Source organism: Limulus polyphemus, unplaced genomic scaffold, assembly GCF_000517525.1.
Source record: "Limulus polyphemus unplaced genomic scaffold, Limulus_polyphemus-2.1.2 Scaffold1245, whole genome shotgun sequence".
Lineage (NCBI taxonomy): Eukaryota > Metazoa > Arthropoda > Merostomata > Xiphosura > Limulidae > Limulus > Limulus polyphemus.
Window position 1 is genome coordinate 276842 of NW_013666855.1, and position 10977 is coordinate 287818.

Below are 10977 nucleotides of genomic sequence, written 5' to 3' on the forward strand. Positions count from 1 at the left end.
AAAAGTATAACTTAATATTTTTGTTAGTCTAAGTACTGCGAGTATAAAATTAAATGTTTAGACAACAAAATTAGAAATATATTTGTTGATTTCTTAATTTAGAGTCTCCGTTGATTAAAGAGGTTTGTTTTTATTAAAAACGTTGGTGATATAACAAAAAATAGCTTAATTCAGAAACGCTTTAACTTTACAATTGAATCGCTATTTTTACTTTCATGATAAATTTTATGCACTTGGCTCTAGGCTAGGTGATCCCACACTACGTTATTACTTTAGGCCTATTATACCAACGCTCACTACACTTATAAGGTTTCACGGCACACACACCCTCTCAGACCCCTAGCACCCCCCGTCACTAAAATCGTAATGGGTAGACAATAATCAAAGTATTCTATTTGGATAAATGCTAAATGCATTTTGGCTTTTATGACTCCTCCTATTTCGAGAAATCGAGCGTGACGTGGCTGGCTTTTATATAGGTTATATGTATATATATATTATAAATCATGAATTATTACTATAATTGATATTATACGACATACATAAGATTATAAAGCATTCCACTGAAAACAGTGAACACTGAACAAGTTCACAGCAATTATTATCATTCTCTGGGAAATAGTAACGATAAATACTCTGCTACATATATATCCTCATAGCATCTTCGTTTCCGGTAACTTTCAGCCTCTTTTCCGTGGATTAGATATATTTACGGTTTTGGATTTGCTCAAAACCAAACATTTTCATATTGGGGTGAGGAGTGTGCAGATCCAGCAGAATTGGGAGGTAGTACAACCCCTCTCTTTGAGGTACTTATTTTTATGTACTTAAAATACAACATGAAAGAAACCACAATCATTTCACAGGATTTCTTAGGAGTGGTGGCCAAACCTAGTCTACTAGCTACAATATTTCACTTCGAACCACCCCTTGTAACCATGAGGTAGTTAGTATCTGCTTCCACTTGTGAGTGGGAAAATCATCACTCTCCAAAATTATCAACACACTTTACATACACGACGTGTGATTAACTTGAAAATAGTTTAAAAGACGTGGCTTGGCAACGTACTCTAGTTAAGTGGATTAGTCATATTACATAAACAGAATTCTCAAGAAAAGCATAATCGTAATATATAATGAGCAGATGGTAAAAATAACACAATGAACAAGCTAGTTTGTTACAAGGGATAATCGTGACATTTTATAATGGTCAGCAGTAGAACCCAAGAACAATCAATAGTAGCCTAGTTGGGAGTAAATGGGAACATTTGTAATATGCAAGTATAGTAATTGTGTTTCTTTTATCATTTAGTTTAGTCGGGTGAACATAGCCTATTCGCCAAGAATTTTCATTCAACATTTTTCACACATATGCGTGCGAAACGTGAGTATAACTACAACAATAGAGAGCTGTCTAGTAGGACTGGCTAAACTGCTTTGGCTCTAGTTACCTATTGTTCTAGGTCATTCCATTCCTTTGGTGTCACATTCACTTTCTCGTGAGAAAGACTGCTTTGGGAATGCATAATTGAATTATATAGATTTTGGGCAACGATCAGGATCATTTGCGAATTACATGTGGCTTCCAAGATAAATATATTTTACTTATTTATATCCGTGAAATGACCAGTAGTGATGTTGGTAGTGCATGCACTCTAAGAGAAATGACCCTATTGATTTGTATATAGTGGTTAGCTCTCTCAGTCATCCCTGAATTTAAGAAATCTCTATAGAGTACAGGAGAGAAATGATGTCTATCATTCTAGGTAAAATCAGGCTCATTTATATTTGTTTGTCTTGCATTAAATAAAAAAATCTGTGTTTATTGCCATATTTTTTAGAAATTCAGTATGAACTCTGTTCGGTCATCTCCCATAACGATTGTCAGGAAGGAGGGTATGATAGGTTTTGTGTTGATTATAGGTAGATGAATGCAGTGACACACGTTGATGCCTTTTCATCACTGTGAACAGATGAGTGCCTCGATATATTAGAAGGTGCCCACTAGTTCAACATTTTATACTTTGCTTCCAGATATTGGCAACTTTAACTGGATAATGAAAACAGACTTAATATTACTTTTAGCACTGAAGATGGTCAAGTCATTCAGGCTGTGTAATGCATCAGCCACTTTCAAGGAGCTTACATTGAGCAGGCTGCAATGGAAGAGGTGTCTGATTTATACCGACAACATCTTGTTGTTTAATCACAAATTTCAATTTGATGCTGAAAACTTGAGCATGGTTTTTGAGTAGATGAAGAAAGCATGCTTAAAATTGAAACCAGGAAAGTATGTGCTTATGTGTACATAGGTGGAATTCCTTGATCATATTGTAGCAAGAGATGTGCCTGCTGACCCTGTGCATATTATTGTTACAGAATGGCTCCAGAACAAAACCAGAGATTGCAGTTTCGTAAGTTTCATGCCACATTATTGAAATATTTTGGCCAATTTCTCCAAGATAGCTGCACATTAGTCTCTAATATATGATGCTTAAGTGCATTTTATGTGGAATGAAGATTGTGATCAAACATATCAGTCACTTTAGTACGTTTTAGTCAAGGCTGTGGTATTAGTGTGTCCAAAGTCAGACAATCCATTCATTTTGAGTACTTATACCAGTGCTGGTTGAATTGAAGCAGATTGTCCCTATTGCACAATAGAGTAGAATGTACACTTGTGTATGCTAGTTGTATGCTGATGGCTGTTAAATACAGATACTACCTGACAAAGGAAAACTGCTTGCAGTTCTGGTATTTTTCAAGCCACCATTATTTGTATGGTAGGACGTTCACTGTTCTCGGGAACAGTGCATCACTGAAATTGTTTAAGAACTTTCAAAATCCAAAAATGATCACTGCATGTTGGATAACACTGTTGCAGGAGCATGCCTTTATTGTACATCATCATTCAGGCCAACAACACATAAATGAAGAGAGACTGTCGTAAAATATGGTGAGAGCTTGTCCATTTATTGAATGTCTAGACCCTGAGCATTGTGTGACTGTGTAAGCCATTGGTGCAGAAGTACTGGACAATTGGACAGTATGTGGTGATTTCACTAGGGAATGAAATCCTCAACTGATGTTTCAGAAGCTTTGGAAAGACCAGTTGATGACACCTCTTGATATGCTGGAAAATGAAGTACGTCAATCGCAGTTTGAGCAATGCACCTAACTCATGGCTCTTGTATGAGCAGTTATGAGTGCAAGGTGTGCTTTACTATTGCTATAAATTGTTGTAGTTTTATATGTGTGGTGCAAATAGTGATCCTCAGATCTCTTAGGTAGGAAATACTTCAGACTTTGTATAATGCATGGAATTAAGGCCAACAAAGTGCTTAACACACTTGTACTAATGTGCAAAACTGTTTCTTCTTGCTGTATTTTCATCAAGCTGTTAAATAGTGATGTAAACACTGTACTCTATGTGCGTACTGCTCAGAAGAAAACAGGCAAAAACAGGGTAAATTTTGTCAAACAGTTTTAGATTCTCTGTTACGGAGAATAGTCTTCAACATAGCTGGTCCTGTGCCCAAGAATGATAGTGATAATTGGTATGTGCTGGTAATTATCGATTATGTCAGAAAGTGGGCCGTTGGATAACACTTTATTACAGTCTGTCACTGTGTTGGCTGAATAATGGATAGCACAGTTTGGTGATCCTAAAGAAATTCACGTAAACCAAGGAGATAATTTCAACAGTAAACTATTTAGAAAGTTGTATAAAATGTTGCAATCACTATATATAATCTGATTATGTTGCAAAGTGTGTTTATCCTGATATGGTGATTGCAACATTTATTAATCCTGACTACACGAACTGGGATGAGCACTTTCCATACAAGTTAATGGCATATCATGTAACAGAGCACAGATTGATTTGTTCATCAAATGTGCTTGGTTTGGCCAGGAAGTCCAGATTTCTGTTGATGTGAGGCATGATACACACTTCCGGCAAAGGTACCACAGTGCCCACACAAATATAAGGAGTAGTTAAAGTTTGTATTAGTTGACATACATTAACTTGTGCATTAGCAGCTAGGTAAGACTGCCATTTCTCAGTGATAAAACAGTGAAGGAACAAACGTTTTAGCATGGAGTTTTGATAAGGATTTGATACTTGACAGTGGCATGGCATGAAAGCAACTCAGTTTGGGTTGGATGGGTCATGATCTCTTTCACAGCCATTTCAATCTATTAAATTAGGAGCTGTAGTGTTAACATGGTGTACATAAATGTGTTAAACACCACGATAAGCTAAATTCATATACCAGTGATGAACCTCTCATGCACTGTCTAGATCAGAAATCTGAGGAAGAGAGTGAAGAATCAGAGGGTAGTGAGAATATTGTTTCATGATCATGGGTCAGCTAATAAGGAGGAAGATGGTGGAAATACATATATGGTTATTCTAGAGGAAGTAAATGAGGAAACATCAGTGAAGGAGACACATGACAGCTCCAATGATAATCTGCAATTATGATGTTACCTCGTGATGAGCTGAGACTGGCTGCTTGACCTGCAGTTATGATGATACCTTAATCAGAAGATTAACTGCTGGGATGGCAATAATGCCCTTAGTTACTGAGCTATCAAGTGGTGTTTCATGGTAGAATATATGCAAGACGCTGTGTGATAGCCAATGGATATTATGCAGTTAAGACAGCTGGTGTTAGCAGATATAATACCAATAACACTGACAGTTTGTACAACTGGACATAATCGTTAGGAGATTAGAAACATTTGTAAGATGAAAGGGCGTTGCAATTCTTATTTTCTGAGCTAAGAAATAGTATTTTATGGTATAATGTCTACAAGACGTTGTGTGATGGCTAGGACAACTTATTTTAGTAAATTTAATGCCTAGATCTTTAACAGTTAATATGACTGGGAATGATTGCTTGGGGTTTAAAAGCATCTGTAATATGAAGAGTTTATGATCCTTACTTTCCAAGCAGTGAAGTTAGTTTTATGATTAATATTGGCAGGATGTTTAGAAAACATGTTTGTGTGTCTGTTTTTATAATTTTAAGGTTATTTACACACAAGTCCATACCTTCAGGTATGCGAGTCCTGTAGATTACTTCTAGATGCACAGTGAAGATGTTGTGCTCTTAATCGGCACAGAATATGAATAAGGATGTTATAAACCATAGAGTAATAAAGTCCTTGTTTCACTTGTTGGTGCCTATATTTATTCTTGAGGTGTCAACTGTACTGAGTGGATCGACTCATGAGTGGTGGTGGTGCAGATTATGGTGGTTTGGCTATTGATGTTTATATCTATCAAAAGTATTGATTTTTCTGTTGACTAATCACTTAGTTTGCATTGCTATGAGAGTGTGTTAATATATACTATAGTGGACAACAGGAATATCCAGGTTGTACAAATTATCGTTGAAAAGTCTTGAAAAGTTGAATCTACTGGCTTTATTTGGTGGCACACGAGTGGTAGAAATGCCAGATTGTGAGGATTGTTGTTACGTTTACTACAGCAGATCGTGGAATCGAACCCCCTCACCAAATATGCTTTCTCTTTCAATTGTGAAGGTGTTATGATATGACCATCAATCGTGCTATTCCTTGGTAAAGAGTTTTACTTTTTACGTATTTTCCAGTTACTTAGTAATTATCAGAGTAATTTAAGTTCACGTTTGATTTCTCTTTGTATTTATGTGTTTAAAAAAAGTTATGTAATTAAATTGTGAAAGAAAAAGGATGTGTGTGTGTGCATGCATATGTATGTAGGTTTTGAAAATATAAAATGAACGATGAGGAACTAGCGATAGTGTAACAAAAGAAAAGTGGCATACTAGTTTTCTTTCTGTTGTGATGAGTTTCTGAGGCCCATTACCATAGGATTAACATATTTTAAACATCATGAAATCATTGTCAAAGAATATTCCTTTATCTTTTCGTCCGTGCAATTGGGTCGCAAGTTTAGGGAAGGTCGCTAGTAGTTTCCAGGAGCAGTCAGCAGTAGTTTTGTTTGTTTGTTTGTTTTGTAATTGAGCACAAAGCTACACAATGGGCTATCTGTGCTCTGCCCACCATGGGTATTGAAACCCGAATTCTAGAGTTGTAAGTCCGCAGACATACCGCTGTGCCATTGGGGGCTTTCTTCTGGTTACTACTGCTGAAAAATCTACTACTGTTCGTTCGTTCCTGGATCTAACTGTTGATTTCAACTTGTATTTATCGTACATGAATTCTACTACTGTTTGTTCCTGGATCTAACTGCTGATTTCAACTTGTATTTATCGTAAATGTTTCTTGTGATTACTACTGTTGACTGCTCCTGGTTACTATTAGTGACCTTCTCTAAACTCTACTACTGTTTGTTCCTGTATCTAACTACTGATTTCAACTTGTATTTATCGTACATGTTTCTTCTGGTTACTACTGCTGACTGCACCTGGTTACTATTAGTGACCTTCCCTGTCTTTATCCTAAATGTTTCTTCTGGTTACTACTGTTCACTGCTCCTGGATACTACTAGTGACCTTCCCTAAACTGAAATCAGTAGCGGATCCAGGAATAGATAGAGATAGGATCAAAGTCCGTGTTTCAATGTACGAATAGTCATAACACGATCCAGACACAGATAGAAGTATGATACAGGGACGTTTTAAAATCTTAATTTATTTTAAATGATAAGGAAATATTTTCATTTCGAATATGTAGAGAAGGGACTAAAAGAGGTTCTTTTACTTCAAAAGCTGTATTATTGATAGTTTATTATTTGTCCCAAGTCGACAAAAAAAGGTTCGTTCTATTTCACTAATTATAGATCAAGTTTTGTTTATATTCTCTATTATTTCTGTTACGTCAACTTTTACGCTATGTGAACCCACTGGCGTAATTTATCTCTGCAGTAATTTTGTTTGCTGTAAAGTATATAGCTTTGGCGTACAAATATTACGTCCCATATGCCATACTTATAAGCCTGAAAATTAAAATAGTTTTAACAAGATATTTCATGCAACAAGTTATTTCATTTCCACTAATCGACTTATTTCTAAATCCACTTTATACTAACTGTAACTAATAATTAACACGTGAGCCAGAGTGAAAGAAATCTTACCTCTTCCGAGGGAACAGTTCGTGCTACGAAACTGTACATTCATATACGTATATATATATATATGTGTGTGTGTGTGTGTACGGAAAATCACTCGTGCGGCCACTCTTCACTTTACGTCACGGGTTTCACAGACGTCATATTTAAATAGCAAAACGTGACGTAGCGTATTAACCATGTGGTCAGTAAGTCTTTCGTAAAATTGAATTGCTAAATAGAGAACTGAAATATAACTTTCATGAGATGTAAACATGTTTGTTGGACGTTTTCGGTTAATATTACTTAATTATGATGAGGAATGTAATGGATACAAATGCCTAATCCACTTGCAAACGATCAAAATCGGTGTTTCGTAAGGATTACGGATAAAAACGAATGTAAAGTTTTGAATTTTTAAAAGTTTCAGGTTATGTGATTTTCGATTACGGATAAAAACGAATGTAAAGTTTTGAATTTCTAAAAGTTTTAGGTTATATGATTTTCGATTACGGATAAAAACGAATGTAAAGTTTTGAATTTCTAAAAGTTTCAGGTTATGTGATTTTCGATCGTTTGCTACATTCAGAATGATACTAGCTACTGTTTCCGAACACAATTTTCTTTGCACTGTAAATAAACATTTTCCTTCCTCACATACACACACACACAAAAAAAGTAATTGAGCCCCACACATTTATTTCCCTATAATTGTAATTACGATTCTGGAGCCCGCCAGTGGCACAGCGGTATGTTTGCGTACTTACAACGCTAGAATCCGGGTTTCGATACCCGTGGTGGGCAGAGCACAGATAGCCCATTGTGTAGCTTTGTGCTTAGTTACAAACAAACGATTCTGGCTGATTGATATCATCAACTTAATGGAATAGATCCATCTAGTGGCACAACAGTACGTCTGCAGACTTACAACGCTAGAATCCGGGTTTCGATACCCGTGGTGGGCAGAGCACAGATAACCCATTGTGTAGCGTTGTGCTTAATTACAAATAAACAAACAAGCTTTCATAAGTTTGCGGACTTATACTGCTAGAAACCGGGTTTCGATACCCGTGGTGGGCAGAGCATAGATAGCTCTGTGCCTAATAACAAACAAACAAAGAGATTTCATAAACAAACGAAAATAATGTTATCAGATAAAGCATAGGTAATTATATATTTTAAAGCTCTAATTGCGAATCAATTAATGTGTGTAGAATGATGTTTTTGATCAAAATACACTACTATTACCTACTAAAGTTTCAAAACCTAATGTTGTTGTTACAGTAAACAAGCGTAAAACTGTGCTAAATCTGTTTGTATTTTGTTTTGTTTCTGTCATAAAGAGTTAGAGCTTTTTTTTTTACAGAGTTTGTAAGAGTAGATAAAACATTTCTTTCGAAATTTAAGCTATTTGCATCGAAAGAGTTCAGAGTAAGAAACCATTAAATATTAATCTGATTTTTACAGAGTTTGTAAGAGTAGATAAAACATTTCTTTCGAAATTTGAGCTATTTGCATCGAAAGAGTTCAGAGTAAGAAACCATTAAATATTAATCTGATTTTTACAGAGTTTGTAAGAGTAGATAAAACATTTCTTTCGAAATTTGAGCTATTTGCATCGAAAGAGTTCAGAGTAAGAAACCATTAAATATTAATCTGACTGAAAAAAATGTCCAATGGTACTTTAAGCTGTATTCTGGTAAATTTCTTTGTACGGGCTACAAATGGTCTACACTTTATAAATACGATAAAATTTCTTGCAAGTGTGATGTTTGTTAAAGTGTGACCATAAAGTCTAAAACATAAAAAAACATGATAACTTTTAAACAATCCTTTGGTCCCCCAGTGGGACAGCGGTAAGTCTACAGACTTACAACGCTAAAATCCGGGGTTCGATTCTCCGGGGTGGGCACAGAAGGTAGCCCAATGTGGCTTTGCTCAAACACAAACAAAGAAACAGACAACCATTTCCTCCCTTTTCCGATGGCTCAGTGATAAACTTGAGGGTTATAAACACTAAATTTGGGGGTTTCGATCCCTGCGGTTGGTACAACGTAGGTAGGTAGCCCACTGTACGATCTTTACGCTTTTAACAAAACGAAGTAAATCTTTTAATAAAGCAATTAATATAAGCATAATGCGGTAAATGTGTGGATTAATAACTAACATTAATATCAATAACTAACAGTTATAGCACGAAAAATATAATGGAATTATAAATATATTTTCCCCATTATTTACGTAGTTATATAAATTTGGTAGAATGAATCACTGGTTCTATAAGTTAATCTAAAGAGCGCTAAGACACAACTGCAACTGCTGGAGATATGCCATGTGACGTATTCTAGCCACATCTACACGTACATTGATATCAATCAATGTACCATTAGATTGCGTATATGAACAAATAATGATGAGCTTTCAGAAAACGAAAATATAATTCCCTTCTTTGTATCACGAGCTCTTGGTAGCAAACAAATTCATTTATTCTCAGGAGTATTTTATAAGAACTGTAAGTACACCAATTAAGATCGGAACAACGTGTATTTTCAGTGTGCAAAACATTTTCAGTGGTGTTTTCGTGTTGTTTCATCACTAACTTGACGTATTCAGTAAATTCTTACATTCTACTTAAATCGCATTCATTAAAAATATCACTTTCAGGTGATGACAGTCTTTCTCTTTTGTCATTTGTTTCTATACCACGTGATTAGAAAACATCATCGCTTGTGGCGGCATCTGTTAGATATTTCACTAGGCGACCCAATAATTAATTACCTAATATGGCGACCTCTAGAATAACGGAACTTTCATTATTTAAACATCTTTTTTTTATTATAAGCCAAATCTTATCAAAAAAAGTGTAAATTATTGCATTATTTATTAGTATAGTTCTTTCGATCAAGAACAAAAACAAGTATTTGGTGAGAATCTCCTAAAAATATCTGGCATGCTAATACTATATCGAAGATAAATGTTTATGTCACTTCATTCAGACACAGTATACTGTCTGTATTTTTTTAATTATTCTATACCAAAGGCGATCTAACAAATCTTATTATAATGGCGCGTTCGATGTTTACGTCCAAAACTCGGATCTCGGAAACTACTGCACCGATCATCACCAATCATAACTGAATAATATTTTAATAACTAGACAGTGTTTTTATAGGTGAGCAATAAATGAAACGACAAGTTTCAGATTTAGATAATAAAAATTACAAACAAAATGGAGTAAGTTTCAAATACGAAACAATCAAAACACAAAATTACAAAAAAATATTTGTTTTTCTTTAGTGAAAATCTCACGAGTGTTGCAACAGAAAATCAAGGCACTTTCATTGATAACTACATCTACAAAGAAATACTTCAATAAAAGTTACTATATGATGTAATGCTGTGATGATGGGTCATTTTTAAACTAAAATTCCAATAAAATCCTTTTTCTCATGGATGGTGAACATTATTGAATGTCAAGTACGAGTACATTGTTGTAGAACTGTCAGACAATTCCAGAAAGAGTTCCAGACCCAATAGCCTTCCGCAGGAACTAGCAGTTATACCTGCCCCGGGGGGCGGGTATCTGTGCTAGTATATTTAATAAAGGCAGTATTATTTTACATTAAGGCCATCATGACTATCATAAACGTAATGTTAAAATTCTCACTTATACTAAAAAGATGAAGGATAATTGTGACATATTTTGTTTCTTCTGAATCATTTGCAAGATGGCGGGAAATTTATGCACCTAATTTGTATGCCCATATCTTAAGGGTATTTACGGAAATTTAGAAACATGCGTACCAGGGGGACAAAAAAAAGGAAAATGCATATTTGTGATAAAATAACAGATATTACAGTGTGCAGTGTTAATAAAGGTAACTAAGTTTTACACACAATACAGGAGCCTGACACGG

At 35.2% G+C, this 10977-nt stretch overlaps 1 protein-coding gene across 3 annotated transcripts in view; it reads right to left on the reverse strand.

Annotated features, from left to right (window-relative positions):
* The window catches only part of LOC106462772, a 57444-nt gene that overhangs the window by 43300 nt on the left and 3167 nt on the right, over nucleotides 1-10977 (reverse strand). Inside the window, exon 1 of one of the 3 annotated variants that reach the window (XM_022390108.1) lies at nucleotides 7088-7112. The exons of the other annotated variants lie outside the window; for them this stretch is intronic. The gene's annotated coding sequence lies outside the window, so the exon portion shown is untranslated. Of the gene's footprint in view, nucleotides 1-7087; nucleotides 7113-10977 lie in introns of those variants that run through there. 3 annotated transcript variants of the gene reach the window in all.